Source organism: Ambystoma mexicanum, chromosome 5q (genome assembly GCF_040938575.1).
Source record: "Ambystoma mexicanum isolate Mex_15411 chromosome 5q, UKY_AmexF1_1, whole genome shotgun sequence".
NCBI classification, from domain to species: Eukaryota; Metazoa; Chordata; class Amphibia; order Caudata; family Ambystomatidae; genus Ambystoma; species Ambystoma mexicanum.
In genome coordinates, this window is record NC_090933.1 from 931,494,037 (window position 1) to 931,511,863 (window position 17,827).

Here is a 17,827-nt window from a genome sequence, read left to right on the forward strand (position 1 = left end):
CTCTAGTCCAGAAGGATGAATACCTCCTCAGAAATACTGCATACAGGAGGGAGTGCTATATATGTATATATAGGCCTCCCCCCTCAGCAGCTTTAGGGTCTTTTGTATGTATGTGTTAGTTTCTCTTTTTTGTTTAAATATCTAAATAGTTCTAAACACGTCAACAAATGTTGGGAGCCCACCTTTGTAATCTGATCTGTCCTGGGTTGCCAGGGCCGAGGCCCGTTTCTGGCGCCGAATACTGGGACTGCCTCCATGTATCCCAATGGAAATCATCCACCTGGAATTGGGCATCTGCTCGATGGCTACCATGCTCCTGCTGAGACAGGGTCTACTATACTTGAAGCCTTTACCAATCCACAGTTTGTTTGTTTGTTTATTTTTATAGTGCACCAAACCCTGGGGTATCTGGGTGCATTCGAATTTACATATATGTTAGACAGGTTACAAAAGTTACATAGTAGAACAGATGCTTGAGATTGTTGAGATTGTTAACATAACAATGTAGATAATACAACTCAGCATGCAGTTGAGCTAACAAGATTACATACATAGCATTATAGATATAACATTCAATTGAATTATCGCAGTTACTTTACATATATGTACAGGCAGGCAGAGTAATATTAACATAAGCACAGCTATCAGCATAGATCATGATTATGGATCATGAGAAAAGAGCCAAGATTTGGTCTTTTTTCTAAAACTGAAGTAGGAGGACTCTAATCTTAAATCTACAGTCAGAGAGTTCCATAACTGCGCTGCCATAACAAGAAAGCTATTTCCCCCTGCTTTTTGAAGCTTGTATCTGGGGACCTTAAGGCAGTTTGAATGCACAGTTCAGTGGAACATACGGATGATTTTCAGAGAATGTATCCACTAAGTATTTGGGGGCCAAGTTGGAGAGACATTTGTGGGTTAGGGTTAGTGATTTAAAGTTGATACTATCCTTGACTGAACCATTTAGTATTCCGCCTGGCATCCGAGATATGCTGCATTCTAGAGATACTTAACGCAGTTCTTTGGGCATTATTTTGCAATATTTGCAACTTGTTGACATTATGGGGCTGATTCATGGAATTATTAGCACCGACAAACATGGATTTGTGCGCCATTCTGCCCGCAAATCCCCATTTGTTAAACAGGGATTTGCTGGCAGAAAGGCACACAAATCCCCGTTTTTCGGCGCAAATAATTCCATGAATCAGCCCCTATATTTGCTAGACCCTAGATAGAGTGCATTGCAGTAGTCTAATTTTGAGACAAGTAGTGCTCTTGCTAGGGTAGAAGAGCTTTCTGTGGAGTGAAACGGTTTACAAGCATTAATTAATTTACAAGTGTAAGCTGTAGCCAAGGAGGTCGTATTAACTTGTTTGTTCAAGTTCAGAGCTGAGACAAGGTAAAAACCCAAGGTTTTTACTTCTTTGGAAACTTTGATATTTATACCGTCAATGTTAAATGACTTAAACAGGTTGCTTAGTTTGTTCAGTTTTGTTGTCGAGCCGATGAGAAGGAGTTCTGTCTTTTCATCATTCAGACAGAGGGCGTGAGTGGCCATGCCCACTTGAATGGTGAAGTAAATATTGTTCAACCGGGTAGCATCAGTGTCATAATCACCCGTGATGGGAATGAGAATCTGGGTGGAATCTGCATAGTTAGTGTAGGTGACACCCAGATTATCAAGGTCATCAAAAAGAGGCTTGGTGAAAATGTTGTACATCGTCAGAGAGACACACAAACCCTGTGGTAATCCACAAGTTGTAGGTGCTGGCTCAGCTGAAGCAGTGGGAGAAAACACTCTCATTGAGCAATTGTCCAAGAAATATTGAATCCAGGCAGCAGCTTCTGCAGAAAAGTGGGCAGCTGATGTCAGATGGTTACAGAGCACTTTATGATCCACTAAATCAAAGGCGGCGGACAGGTCCAATAGGAGGAGGAGAGCCAGTTTCTCTTTGTCCTTTATTTCATCCATTTGATTTTTCAGGTCAATAAGCGCAGTTTCTGTACCGTGTCTAGGTCTAAAGCCTGATTGACGGAGTCCTAGTAGATTGTTAGCCTCAAGGTAAGCCTGAATCTGTAAGTAGGCCGCCTTGTCTAGAATTTCCAATAGAAATGGGACAGTTGTTATCGGTCTGTAATTGGTAGGAATGTTAGGGTCAAGATTAGGTTTTTTTAAGAAAGGGACTACCCAAGCGTCCTTTAGATTGGTTGGGACGGTGCAAGTTCAAAGGATGAGTTGATTAGATTTGTGATGAAGGGAGCTAGGTCCCTAGCTAACTCTTTGATTATTGTTGCCGGGCATGTATTCCCGTGATGTTTAGATGGTTTAAAGGAGGCTATTATGTCCTCTACTTCATGGATAGAAACCGTGGTAAATTTGAACTGATTGCAATGTTTTATGGGATTTGTCTGCAAATCCTGCAGCGGTCGGACATTGTATGAGAGGTTTAGTTTTTTAGCTTCAATTCTTTTCACGTAGAAGAGATGTTTTATTAGAGAGTGCTGTTTGAATGTTTGTGCGCCAGGTCTTGTCCTTGATGCAAGTATCAGTAGGAGGAATAGGAGACTCTAGTTCTCTTAGAATGATGAAGAGTTCTCTTGTACTAGAGTTAGCTTTGTTAATTCTGTCATTGTAAGTGTCTCTTATGGTTTGGATGATCTCAGATTTATATCTTGAGGCATTTTTTGGTGAGATTGTCCTTGTTCAAGGCCGTAGGGTTGTTTTTCCATGGGAATTCAGCCCTCATTTTTCATTCCATATGGCTTTAAGGTTTGGAGTAAACCAGGAGTTAAGGTGGGCTTGTGGTTTCCCTTTGCATTTTTTTAGGGGTGCTAATTTATCGATGGCTTGATTAAGCTTTGAATTGTATAAACTAAACTTGCCAGATCTGAGCTGCTAGATGCGAGGCTAGTGATAGGGTGGAGTAATGGTAGTAAGTTGACCACTGTTATATTGTGCTTGTTTCTAATGAATGCTGGTGGGGCCAGGACATTTGTCAGGTTAGGTACAGAACTGTCTTGTAAAGTGAAAGTTATAAGATAATAATCAGTCCAGGCACATGGTTCGATGGACATTATTGAGGTCTCACAATTGAGGTCAGCAACCCAGTCTAGGGTTCTTCCTTTCATATGTGTGGGTGTGCTAATCCTATGAGTGAGGCCTAGTTCAGTAATAGCGTTATCTAGAGCATTTGCATTTGCATCGTTCAAGTCGTTGGGCCCGAGATTAAAGTCTCCTAACATTAGAATTTGAGAGCTGGGTTTCATATTTGTGGTGAGTAAGGAGGTGATATCTTCTTCAAATGTTGAAATGGGGCCAGGTGGTCTGTATATAAGGTGCATGGTTATAGTTCGGGATGATGTGAGTGGGAGTTTGACTGTTAGGAGTTCTCCTGAGGGGTACAGAGGATGTGTTGCGACCCTTAGTCCCAAGTTGGTTTTGGCAATGAAAGCAAGCAATGCCACCTCCTCTGCAAGTTTCAATATCTAGCCTTAGTAAGGTGTAATTATCTGGTATAGCAAGTGAGAGAGTAAGTCCTGCTGCTGAGTGAAGTCAGGTCTCTGTAACAGCTAGAAAATCTAGTTGATTTGAGATGATAAGGTCAGTAATGTCAAGAGCATGAGCAACCATGGATCTGGCGTTGATAAGAGCACCTTTAATATGTGGAGGGTTCCTATCTGGTATATTGGGCGGACAGAGTGAGGATTCCTGACCGGTTAAGTTGTTAGAAACTTGGTAAAGTTTGTATTTTGATCTAATCTTTGTTGGGGTTTGAATATTCTGTTTGTCGGTCTGTTTGGAGGACGGTAGGTAGGTCTTGTTGAGTCTGGATCCAGGCCTAACATTTCTGAGGTTAGTAGGGCAAGGTTGATTGGGTGTGGGCTTGGTGGCATACCGTTGAATCCATTGGGCTGGGGTGAGTGAGCATATTGGGCTTGTGAATATGTTACTAGTGGGAATTAGTCAGTGAAAGGAAGAAATGGAGGCAGGAATTTTGAAGGATTTATATCGTTTGGCTGGAGTGGAGGTACAGTCATGGAAGGCGAGCCCGTTGCCAAAGTGGTGATGTCTGTTTCCTGGACAATGTGTGTTTGGGACTTGGCCGTGACGTTGAGGGTGTTAGAGGCTAGAGAAAGTATGCTGATGGAACAAGTTAATACTAGTGTTCCTATAAAGGTTGTGTTGAGGGCAAGCATGACGTGGAATACCGGAGTGATGCACAAGTACGTGAGAAGTTCAGTTGGTAGCTGACGAATGTTAGACGTACGTGCAAGTCGGATGACTAGAATCACCTTTTGTGGTTCAGCAAAGGCAGTGGGCATCATTGGTCAATAGCTATGGCAAAATGCACCTGGATGTTTCCTACTAGTAATGATTGCGTCTGGTAAGTAAGGATGGCAAATGCAGTGTGATCTAATAAGATTGTTGGGTTCGGACATGTCAAACAAAACAAAGTCAGCGTTTGCTAAGTCCACCTTAAGTCTTTTGAGTACCCTCGGCTGAGCCCCTGACTGGGAACTTCGCTATTGGGAACTCCGGAAGGAGCTCAAGGGAAAAATGCTGGATTGGGATAAGCTAAAGGATCATGCACATCTCCTGAGTCTGAAGTCATACAGGTTTACATCATATGTGTGAAATACCCCTGGGAGACTACAGTGTTACCTTATGTTATGTGCCTCAAAAAATCTTTGCAGGTTCTTGTTGCTTTTCCGTTAAACAGATTGCCAGTTTTGGCGAGCACTGGGCCTGCTAAGAAATTGAAGCGGACTGAAAGATTCTGTCGCCTTTGCAAAAATCATGGCTGCCCTGAAACTGGAAAGCATATATTGACAGAGTGCCCCATTATGCTTCCTGTGGTTAAGCTAAACCTAGGTGACTATGTTCACAACCTGTCCTCAATTGGTGAGAGGGCCTTTTGGTTCTGGGGTCTGAACACAGGAAATAAAGTCTGTAGTTGGCCCTATATGGTGTCTGGTTATCATTCAAACAGTTCCTGGTGTCTCACGTAGAGCCTTGACACATGCAGAGGTACTATCGTTAGTGAGGCCCACCAAGGAAATCCTGCTGGCGTGTGTGTGATTGTCTTGCCTGTGTGATTCTCGGTTTGCCTGAAACATTGTAATTTTGCTTGTTTGTTTGAAATTTTGACTGTAAATTTCGGATGAATGCTGTATGAATTTTATTCATGGATCCCATGCATTTTATGAATTATCAATTGTATTGTATGCATATATAGTACTTCTTAAATCTTCTGTATTTGTATCTATTTTTTAATGATTTTTATTTCCCTTTATGTGTAAAGTCTTTGACTGTATGTAACTCATTAAAGTATAAATAAATACAATATACCATTTTTTTTTCTTCTTATTTTTTAAACGTAAATCGCTGTGATCATGCTACTGGTAACAGGTCATGCATGTACACACATGCGTAAATTTATCCTGTGCTGAATCTTTGCAACTCCAGGGAATACAACATTCATCCATGCACTGATTTGTAGTTGGGGCTGATGGGTGTCACTTGCGACACCTAAAACTATTGCATTGGAGTCGGAGTACAGCTATGGAGTACAGCTAGGGAGGAATGACATGAGGAGGGACACCGGCCGTTTTATTTGTCCTGCCTTCAGCCACTCGATTTATTAGCATTCTGCGTGTCTTTCACTGAAGTCCTGTTAAAAACAAGCATTGGCAAAGCCAACATTTTTGGCTTGTGCATAGGTTTTAACCTTTTGCTAGGCACTGCTATTACATGTCCGGGTACTCGTTTCATTTTGCACCTGCTACAACCATGGGTGGTTAATACCACTACAGCGGTGCCACGCAAATATCTTTCCCATGCCCACACAAGCCCAAACAATTGCCATTGCCAATGCTTGTTTAACCTCTATCTCCTTATTCAGAGCAATTGATGGTGTATGCAAGCACAGCTGTGTCCCCAGACGCAGGGGCTTGGCCACAACCCTCACCCACGCACTTCTGCCGCGTCATCTGAAAGCGGTCTGCTTGCGTGTGACAACTTGGCCTCAGAACAGGATACTCCCAGCCAGATCTGCCCTGAAGCCAAGTTGTGCATGCAGGAACAACCCACGTTTCAACAGGCACTTCCAGGAGACCCGACATGGGCAACTGAATAAAGAAACAGCCAAAGCCTCGCGTATTCGTTGTAGCTGTCCAGACTGGTATGCATGCCCTGCGATTCTTTTCTTATTGTGACCAATTAAAAACAATTAAAACTGCAGAGCCCAACTTCCATTATTCGCTCAAAAGAGTTTCTTACTGAACCACAATGACACGTTTCAAATACTCATGTTCCCATAATACTCTTTGCTTTTATGCAAATCGCCATGATTGGGTTGTATGAAGAGATAAATGTTGTGTGTCACCTAGCCTGGGATCACACCCTGGCTCCGCCCCTCCAAGGAGGAGAAGGTTCCCCCTGTAATTTTCTTTCCATTTCCATCACTTGTTATAACCAAGCAAGGGTGAGAATGAGAGGCAGTGGAGTAACTTTGCAGAAAATGTTGGGGAGGGGGGGCAACATGAAATCTGAAGAAAAGGTGGCCCAGCCAAATGAATGGGGACACAATGGTGTGTCATGAAAGTTGGGGGGGACAAACACCCCTGTCCCCCTATAAAATTACACCCAGGATGAGAGGTAAAAGTTTAAAGGAGGGTGTTCCCAAACAATGTTTGCGCAGCAAGGATGCAAGAGAAATCGAGAGGGGGTGAGATAAACTGAGAGACAGTGAGCATTAAATGTATCCTAAAAGATAGCTTTACACTTGAGGAGAAAGTCATGGACAAGGCACTTGAGGTGAGTCAGAATATCCATGTAAAGAAGGGGACAATGAGGCATGACATTGACAGGTAGGGGGTCACAATTACTTTTCGCCTGCTCTAGGAAGTAAAAATACTTGCACCCTTCGTGGCCTACCCTCCAAACGAATTTTAAAAATGCATCGAAAACCTGCCTAATCTGTGCTATGCTGATCCATATGGTTCCTCTCCCGGATCCAGAGGGATATTGTTAATGGCAGTATTATGAATGTGAAGTAACCTGTCCAGTACATGGTATGCCAGAATTAGACATGCCACTACTAAATGTGTCAGTAATTTGCTTTGTTGGGGGAAGGGAGACGTGCGTGGGAAGACCTCAGTACCCTGGATTGCCTGGCGCCTACATTGGTGACTAGCACCTGTGATGTCTTCTTCACGTGTGGAGCAGCACAGTGCCGCATGAACACAAATATACAGCCACACAGGTCATGGTGTATGTAATTACTCACTTTATTAATGGAATGTCATTCCTACATGACGTGTGGCCACATGACCTCGGCTAGCATCCCCATGTGGTGATACATGATGCTAGCAACCCAACACTACAGCACCTGTCGTATCCCTTCTTCACTTACTGTCCCCATCTCCTTATGACTCAATCGGGGTCAATGGTTGGGGAGGCAGGGAAACGCCCCTGACTCCTCCTGCTTCCCCTTCCACGGAAGTTTAGGGAGAGGAGGAAGGTACTCTTGTGTCCCGCGCTGGTGGTTGAACTGCTAGCAGATAACGCTCCCATGTTAGCACGGGTGCAGATTTCAGAGCTCGAAGAGGCACGTCATGCTGCGTGTTGGTTTCGCTCCGCTCTGCCGGGACTCGGGGGGCCCTTTATTGCACCTCACGTCATCGTGTTATGCGTGAGGTGGATAAAACATTCCTCTTTTATTTCAAACAAAACGTTAACAATAACAGTGAACACACCTAGATGCTCCCCCTGCATACTCCGATCCAATGCAGGTGAGACACTCCCCTTGCTTCTGTGGAACAGCAAAATACCAACCAGACTTTGTGGCCTTCACCACTCATAGTCTTACAGCCTCGCTGGAGCTTTGGGGGTGGCCCTCAGGCTATATCTATGATATGATATGCTATGCTATGATATGGCATTTATAACACGCCTATACACAAGTGTTTCAAGGCGCGATGTGGCAGGGGAGGAGGAACAGAGGGAAGACAGACATCGATCTTACTAGGCTAGGTAATATTGAGATTGCGCGATGTGGCAGGGGAAGGGGGAAGGGGAAAAGGGCAGTGCAGTACATGGGAGCAACAGTAAAATATAAATAGAATAAATAAGAGCAATAAATAAAAAGTGCAGCCAGCTGGTGGCAAGTGCAAGGGTAGGTGCAGACATCAGGTATCAAGTGCTGGTAGGGGACTGTAGGGATACAGAAAGCAGTCCCCAACTGCGGGAGTTGCCAGGGAGGCAGTGCAGGTGTGCAACTGGCAGGGGAGGGGACCTGGGCCCGAGACCAGAGGGTAGCCAGGTGACCACTGCAGTTTCAGTTTTAGCCAGGAGTTCTGCAGGGGAGAGGAGGAGAGAAAGCAGAAGCAAATAGGAAGGTCTTGAGGTGCTTCCGGAACCAGAGATGGTTCTCCTCAAGTTTCAGGGAGGCTGTTCCAGAGGGAAGCCCCAGCAGAAGAAAGAGATCTACCACCAACTCGTAGCTTGGAGAAATGACTGACCCTGAGGGAGTTGGAGGCAGATGAGTGAAGAGCTCGAGAAGGAAGATATTTAGGAAGAGAAAGTTGAAGGTATTGAGGACTCGGGCCCCAGAAAGCAAGTGGACAATGCAGAGGGTTTTGAACTTAATCCTTGCAGCCACTGGGAACAGGTATGGAAATTTCAGTCCTGGAGAGATACGATCCCTGGGCTTGAGGCCAAGGACAAGTCTCACAGTCCTGTTCTGGATGAGTTGCAGAGGGCGGAGAGTAGAAGCAGGCAGATTTAGAAAGAGGCTATTGCAGTAGTCCAACCTAGAGAGAACCAGAGCTCTGGAGACAGTGAGCTTCTGGGTGAAGGAGAGGAATGGAAGAATACCTCTGAGGAGGTGCAGCTGGTAGTGTGACTTCTTAGAGATGTCAGAGGTGTTACGAGGCAAGCCGTGTGGAGTTGAAGATGACCCTGAGGTGTTTAGCCTCACAAGTGGGAGCAGGAAGAGGGCCAAGACAGGCCGGCCAGAGAATGACAGGAAAGAAGGGAGCAGGTGTGCCAATGAGGAGAATCTCAGTCTTACTGACATTATGGCAGAGATCATTGGCTGCACACCACTCCTGGATAGCAGACAGACAGTCAGAGATGAGAGAAGGTGAAGAAGTGGCGGAAGGAAGCCTGAAAATGAGTTAAGTGTCATCCGCATAGCACTAAAAAATTGGGGCAGAGAGTGGCAATGCGGTGGCCAAGAAGTTCCAGGTATTGGTTGAACAGCCAGGGAGTGAGGTTAGACCCCTGAGGAACACCACAGGTAGAGATAGAGGGGAGGAAGGACCCAAGTTGGATCTATGATCAGCGGGGGTGGGTTTGTCTCTGGTTCCCCTCCCACATCCTGCTCACCTTCTCCCTGGTCTGGTGCATCTTCTTTATCCGCTAGCTCAACTCGGCTGCCACCTTGAGTGTCCTCCTCCTCGACCATTGGCACCGGATGGTGCCGTGGGGGGTCGTCATCTCCTTGGAGTTGCCCATTTCCGTCTGTCCACATTTCCTCAGGCATTTTCTTGAACCAGTAGGCATTTCCCGTGATGGTTTGCTGTCCTCTACTTGCCGTCACCATCACCATCGACCCTTCAGTCCTTTTCACCTTGCACGTTTGGTAGTCATATCTCGTCTCTAATTTTAACTTTGTGGGGTTTTGTCGTACCAACACACTGTCTCCTACTACGTGTCTGGCTTCCCTGGCATTCCTCTTGTGGCTCATGTACTAATTTGCTGCAACTCTTTCTGCGTACGTCAGTCTGCTGTCAATGCCATCCAATGCTCGGGTGATGAGGAATGGACGAGTTTACCATCGTTCTGTACATGAGGTCTGCCGGGTGTACATTTGTGGAGCTATGAAGCGTGACTCAGTAGTTCCTCAAGAACAGATACAAGTCCACCCGCCAGTGGCTGTTTTGGCTCTTGGAGATCTGTAGTACCTTTTTGGTTGTCCTCATAAATCTCTCCACATCCCCATTAGCTTGTGACCAGTGATGTTGGATATGGAGTTCCTCCATGTATTTCTTTTTTGTCAGTCCCCTGAAACGGCGGTGTGCTGGCGCTCTCGATACGCTGTGGTAGACCATGTGTCGCGAACACCTTCTCCAATGAAGGGAGGACCGTGTCTGCTGAGGTTGAGTTGATGATCTCCACTTTGGGTACTGTGAGTGGTTGTCAATTGTTACCAGGGGATATGTGTACTCCTGAACAGTGCAAAAGTGGACACTGATGGCGTCCCACCTCGAGGATCCACGTTCCGCTGATTGAATCGGTTCAAGGTGCTGCGGTGCTCCTGTGATTTGGCATGTGAGGCAGGCCCAACGATATCCTCCACCTTTGTGTCTAGGTGAGGAGACCGCACCTGGTGTTTTATCCTGGCCTTCGTACGGACCATCCCTTGGTGTACCTCATGTGCAAGGAAGACGATCCTGTCTTGTAGGCTGCAGGGAATCACTATCAGGGGGCCTCTTAAGATCAGACCCTCGCTGGTGATGGACAACTCCTGCTGCACCGGGAACATCCCCATCAGAAATTCTCTGGCCGCCGGCATGCAGTTGTGGACATGTCAAAGAAAAGAGTTCCAGTGCCCTGCTATAATGGTGTTTTTGATGATGTCACATCATGGGTTATCTTGCATGGCCTCAACGATATCCTCAATGCTGACTGCTTTGGGCTTTGGGCTTTGTGGCATTGATGACTTGACAGATATGCTCCTCTGTCTCTTCGGCCTCGTCCACTTCTCCCCGTGTCACCAAGCACAGGTGCCTCAACAGGAAGTCTGTGGGGTTGTCCATGCCCATCTGGTATACCAACTCAAACTGTACTGCTGTAGGTGCAGTAACCACTTTCCTATCCTGGCCGGCGGGTGTGCTGATGACCCCATGAAGATCAGGAGTAGTGGTTTGTGGTCGGTGAATGCTCTGAATCTCTGCCCATAAATATAAATGTGGAAGTGTCCGCATCCCCACAGGACCACTATTACCCCTTTCTTGATATGGGACTATCTGTGTTCAGTCAGTGTGAGAGCTCTGGATGTGTAAGCAATCAGTCGGGTTTCCCCTGTCCTTGACCTCTGTACCAGGACTGCCCCGAGTCCAACTGGGCTTGCGTCCACCTGTAGCTCCGTGGCCAGAGGATGCATTGTGGGCTCCATTCCCATTTGACGTTCTGCCTGGTGAGTTCTCAGAGCGGCTCCGACATGGTGGCCAGGTTGGGGATGAATCTACCACAGTATGTGGCCATGCCCAGAAAACTGCGCACTTCCATGGGTGTGGTTGGGGGGGCTTCCTTTATGTCTGCTACCTTCTGGGGGTCAGCTGATACCCTTTCTTTATTGAAGACATAGCCAAATGAAGGTGATCTCCTCCTTTAGGAACTTGCATTAGTCCCTGTGAATTATGAGTCCTGCTTTCTCTAGCCTGCCGAGGACTAATTCTAGGTGACGCAGATGTTCCTCCCTGTTTTCAGTGTGGATGAGGATATCGTCACTGACGTCAAGTACACCGGGATGCCCTGGATTACTGTTGGAATACCTCTGCTGCTGCGGATATCCCAAAACTTAGTCTCTTGTAGCGCTGCAGGCCCATGTGGGTCGAGACAGTTGTTATGTACCGCAAATCCCAGTGTAGTTTGAGCTGGTGATAGCTGGCGTTGAGATCAACTTTGGAGAAAATATTCGACCCTGTGAGGTCCGTGATGATCCTGTCCAATGTCGGGGTGATATGTCTCTCCCTCTTTATGGTGGCATTGGGTAGACGCATATCTATGCATATCCGTTCCTTCCCGGGTTGCTTAGGCCTTTTCGTAACAACCATAGGGGAAATCCAGGGAGCTGGGCCGGTTACTTGCTCGATGATGCCAGCCTTTTCAGGTTCATGCATTTCTTTAGCTACAATGTCCCCCACATGAAATGGGGTTCTTCTGTGGCGGACTGCCCCTGGCTGAACTGTTTGGTCAATATGGAGCTTGATCAGTTTGCCTTTGAGGCATCCAATGCCCCGTAGAATGCTCAGGTGTTTGACTAGTAGGCTGGTGATCTCAGCAGAATCGGTTACGTCACAAATTAATTGGATGAGTCCCTGTTTTTCCGCGGCCTCCCAACTGAGTAGACACTCGATGCCGGCGTTGACTACGTATATTTTGGAGTTGATCATTATGTCACCCCTACTCAACGTAGTTCAGAATCGCTCCACCACTGGGAGCGGTTTCTTGCTGCCATAGGCAAACAGTTGGGTGTCCGTCTGCGTTTCCGGAGCATGCTTGTCAACATGATGTTCACTGATGCCCCTGTGTCGATGGTCATCAATGTTTCTTGTACTTGTATGTTCACAAGGCATTTTGGCCTTTTCTTTTTTGTCTTCTGGGAATCATTAAGTGCCGAGATGAGGGGGACCGTGCCTTTTTTTTAACTTGTCCTGCTGTGATTGCTGTCGCTGCTTCCTTATCTTCATCCCCTGATTCATCTGTTGAGCTGTTTCCATTTGCTACCAAGCATGTCTCCACTTGCTTCTTCTTCTCTGACGATTGCTTCGTGGGCGGTGGTTGCAGGCATTGGTTCTGGCCTGCCGATGCCCTGCAGACGTGCATATTGTCTCTCCGGCCACAGGCTTCGCACGTGGTCCCTTGTGCTGGGCAGTTCCTTTTTCCGTGTCATGCCCCACCACGCCAACCACACTCTGTTGGGCCGGGGATTCTTTCCTGCCATCGTGGTGAGTTGTGTGCTTCGCTGTTGGCATCCCTTTGTGTGGGCTGGTTCATTACCTGGGCTATGGTTGCTGTTGTGGGCGCCACTTGTAGTTTCTGGAGGGTGGCACCCATTTGGGCTGCCCTTGCATGTGACAGCTCCCTCTGGAGTCCGTATTCAAGTATCCTCACCAAGGTTATCGTTTTCGCTCAAAACTAATCTGCGCAGTTTCTCGGATGACATACCATTTATTATTTGGCGTCTTATCTCCTTTTTATTGTCGTTGACTCCGCGGGACAGTGCCAACCTCCTCAACCTTGTATGATATGCGTCTAAGGTTTCTTCTTCCGCTTGCACTGTGGTGCAGAAGTTGAAAGTCTCAAAGTCTGGATTGAGCTGTGGCATGAAATGTGCAGTTGGGGCATCTCTGGCCAGTTGGTTTGAGTCTGTGCCATTGCCTATCACCAGCGAGTTGAAAATGTCCAATACATCATCACCGACATTGAGAAGCCGGTGCGATTTCATTTTCCTGGGCGTGGTGATGTCCTTGCAATCCATGGCCATTTCAAACTTCTGGATCCAGATTGTCCAGCGGGGTCCCACAGATGATGGGTCTGTGTAGGGGTCAAATTGTCCTAGGGCTGCTGTTACGCCCCCTTGGTGATAGGGGGTGGTGTTTGGGTTGACAGTGTTGCTGCCAGCCTCACCAGCGTAATAGCACTGGGTGTAGAGAACCCCGTGACCATGTTGTTGCACATGGGGGTGTTCACTGCAACGTCAATTGGTGGGGCCAGGACTGCCTTCCTCCTCACCTGGTGTGTGACTGATGTTCATATCCCCCCTTGCTGGGTGTATGTTTTCCTTCTGTTGCCTCTGTTGTTCAGGAGAAAAAAGGTGTACGTTGAACGTGTTTTCCTGCTTTCCATGTTAACACGCTGTTTACTTTGATTTTTTTCCCCTGACGCACGTGCTGAGAAGTGCTCCTCTGCAGCGATTCCAAAAATTGTCGGCGGGATCGTTATTGCCCAATCCGCCACGTTATCAGCCTTGTCACGTGAGCCATACGGACTCCTCATTGCCAGTGTTGTCCCGTGCCGGTGGTGCTGGCGTGGGATGAAATGCTAGCATGCCGCACTCCTGTGTTAGCACGGGCAAGGATTAGGAGCCCAAGGAGGCACATCAAGCTCTTTATTGCGCCTCTCGTCATCAAGTTACGGGCAACGTGAGGCAGATACAATAGGAGACTTTCTGTGCTTTTTTTTTACATCCCTTACATCCCAGTGCGACACCCTCACACCCCTCCCTGCACACATCGAGTGCAAGATCTCTATTTTGTTGTTGATCGAGGAAGAAAGAGAGAGAAAAGTTACAGGCAACAGAAGAAAGTACATTCACGGTGATTTAGGGGAGGATCGAAAAGAGGAGAGAGATTCATAGGAAAATAGAGAGGGGTAGAGTTGAGAGGGTTCAGCTGAGAAAGAAGGGTGCAGCCAGTGCTTTAAGTAAGCTGTAAAAGGGGCATGGCCTGGTAGGGGGTCAGCACTTCAGTTAAGAGGCAACACTTGCCTCAACTGAATGCCACCTGTTAGGCCACACTCCCGTAAGAGCCCCAGCTCAATTTTGCAAAAGGTCCATGGCCTACAGACGACATTCAGATCAAGTAAGTGTTGCTGCTTAGTTGCGGCATTGACCCCTTCCAGGCACTTCTTTGCATCGATCATCACCCTCGCATCTGAGGCACTAGGGTGGGGATTCATTCAAACAAAAGAAAGAGATAGAGGGATATGTAGCACTAGCGTACCCCCAAATTCAAGGGGTTAACCCTTCACTATTGCATAACAACACAGCTAGTGCTAGTTGTAGCTGCTCACTCTGGGTGGTCCCTGTTCTTTGCTGCTTACTGCTGTACTCTGCATTAACAGAAATTACTTTAATGCGAGTTTAATTATAAATGTATACATATTTTATTGTTCAAATATACAAAAAGATACATACATTTTTAAGAACACCACCAATGTGCACTCACTGCCTAATTCATAAACAGTGACAGTAGATCTCTAAAAAGTAGATCACTAGGTCGTAGGTGACAACTTTAATCCTTCATTTTTAAAACACTACGTGGTTTTTGTTTTAGAGAGGCTTGTAAAAGCGTACTGTGTTGTGTAATGTTTCACACACGGTCATACCTAGTTTCACACAACTCACTTAATCTCATGTTCACTCACTCACAGAATCCTATAAAAATTTCATTCAAAACATACACATCTATTTCTTCGCTGTTGGCATCCCTTTGTGTGGGCTGGTTCATTACCTGGGCTATGGTTGCTGTTGTGGGCGCCACTTGTAGTTTCTGGAGGGTGGCACCCATTTGGGCTGCCCTTGCATGTGACAGCTCCCTCTGGAGTCCGTATTCAAGTATCCTCACCAAGGTTATCGTTTTCGCTCAAAACTAATCTGCGCAGTTTCTCGGGTGACATACCATTTATTATTTGGCGTCTTATCTCCTTTTTATTGTCGTTGGCTCCGCGGGACAGTGCCAACCTCCTCAACCTTGTATGATATGCGTCTAAGGTTTCTTCTTCCGCTTGCACTGTGGTGCAGAAGTTGAAAGTCTCAAAGTCTGGATTGAGCTGTGGCATGAAATGTGCAGTTGGGGCATCTCTGGCCAGTTGGTTTGAGTCTGTGCCATTGCCTATCACCAGCGAGTTGAAAATGTCCAATACATCATCACCGACATTGAGTAGCCGGTGCGATTTCATTTTCCTGGGCGTGGTGATGTCCTTGCAATCCATGGCCATTTCAAACTTCTGGATCCAGATTGTCCAGCGGGGTCCCACAGATGATGGGTCTGTGTAGGGATCAAATTGTCCTAGGGCTGCTGTTACGCCCCCTTGGTGATAGGGGGTGGTGTTTGGGTTGACAGTGTTGCTGCCAGCCTCACCAGCGTAATAGCACTGGGTGTAGAGAACCCCGTGACCATGTTGTTGCACATGGGGGTGTTCACTGCAACGTCAATTGGTGGGGCCAGGACTGCCTTCCTCCTCACCTGGTGTGTGACTGATGTTCATATCCCCCCTTGCTGGGTGTATGTTTTCCTTCTGTTGCCTCTGTTGTTCAGGAGAAAAAAGGTGTACGTTGAACGTGTTTTCCTGCTTTCCATGTTAACACGCTGTTTACTTTGATTTTTATCCCCCGACGCACGTGCTGAGAAGTGCTCCTCTGCAGCGATTCCAAAAATTGTCGGCGGGATCGTTATTGCCCAATCCGCCACGTTATCAGCCTTGTCACGTGAGCCATACGGACTCCTCATTGCCAGTGTTGTCCCGTGCCGGTGCTGCTGGCGTGGGATGAAATGCTAGCATGCCGCACTCCTGTGTTAGCACGGGCACGGATTAGGAGCCCAAGGAGGCACATCAAGCTTTTTATTGCGCCTCTCGTCATCAAGTTATGGGCAACGTGAGGCAGATACAATAGGAGACTTTCTGTGCTTTTTTTTTACATCCCTTACATCCCAGTGCGACACCCTCACACCCCTCCCTGCACACATCGAGTGCAAGATCTCTATTTTGTTGTTGATCGAGGAAGAAAGAGAGAGAAAAGTTACAGGCAACAGAAGAAAGTACATTCTCGGTGATTTAGGGGAGGATCGAAAAGAGGAGAGAGATTCATAGGAAAATAGAGAGGGGTAGAGTTGAGAGGGTTCAGCTGAGAAAGAAGGGTGCAGCCAGTGCTTTAAGTAAGCTGTAAAAGGGGCATGGCCTGGTAGGGGGTCAGCACTTCAGTTAAGAGTCAACACTTGCCTCAACTGAATGCCACCTGTTAGGCCACACTCCCGTAAGAGCCCCAGCTCAATTTTGCAAAAGGTCCATGGCCTACAGACGACATTCAGATCAAGTAAGTGTTGCTGCTTAGTTGCGGCATCGACCCCTCCCAGGCACTTCTTTGCATCGATCATCACCCTCGCATCTGAGGCACTAGGGTGGGGATCCCTGCATTTCAAAGGCAGTTAAGGCTTATTTTCTAAAGCCTGAATCACCCGCTTAAACGTGAGAGCTTCAGGCTTTGGATAAAAAGGCTTGGCTTCTAGCTGGAGTTAGCAGGGAACTTGAGGGAGCCCCGAAAGTGCCCTGAGTCAGACACCATTTTTGGAGCCTGCCACGGGCTCTGCCCCGGCCCACTTAAAGCACTGGGTGCAGCATACATGAGAGGTGTGTGCATAAGAGAGAAGGGTGCAGAGGAGTGTATGGGGAAAGCGGTGAGGGGGAGAGCAGAGAGGGTACAGCAGCAAAGAAAGAGTAGAGATAGGGTTAAGGCAAGGAGGCAGCATTGTGTAGAGAAGGGATTGGTACAGGAGGGAAGAGGGTATGGGAGAGAAAGGTGCATGGGAGAAAATGCTGAGTGTGTGCAGCAGGGAAGAAAGCAGTATTCTGAAGGGATACAGATGCAGTGGAGCATAGTGTACAAGGGGAATGGTTAAGAGAGAAAGAGGAAATTGGTGACTGGGGTGAGTGGTGAAAACTGCAGCGTGGTGAAGTCAAGCTACTCTTGACCACGGCGGTTCTAAAATGTGCCAGGCCCAGTGCAGCAAAAGATGTGTTGGCAGGGACGGCATTGGGGCCTTGCAACCTTTCACAGCTGCCCCCATGTAAGCGGTCTTACAGCACAGCAACTTCTTTAAATTAGGACATTAAATATGCGCTTTGCAGTGTGAACATTACAGGCTGCCTTTTCTGGCACCCTCGGGTGTCACCTCGGCCTCGCAGTATCCAGCTACTCCCTGGTTGTCTTTGTAGTCTAGTTTCATCTGCATAACCGCACCTTGTCACCAAGGCCCTTAATAGCTTTTCAGTGGACATTTAGTGTTTCTGCTGTCCACTGATGATCTGCAGCTATTCACTGCCTCACTGCTTGTCTCCATTGTAATGTAGGCACTCCATTGGCGACTCATCTGTTTTTCCTAGGTCTGGGGAGGGGGCTCTCAAACATCATGCTGAAAGGGGCCCCCACTAGCCATGACATATCTTCATTCAGTCCTGTGTCTTGGCTCCCTTACTTGAATATGCATTGCCATCTCATTGACAACACAGAAAATGACATCACAGAGAGTGACATGA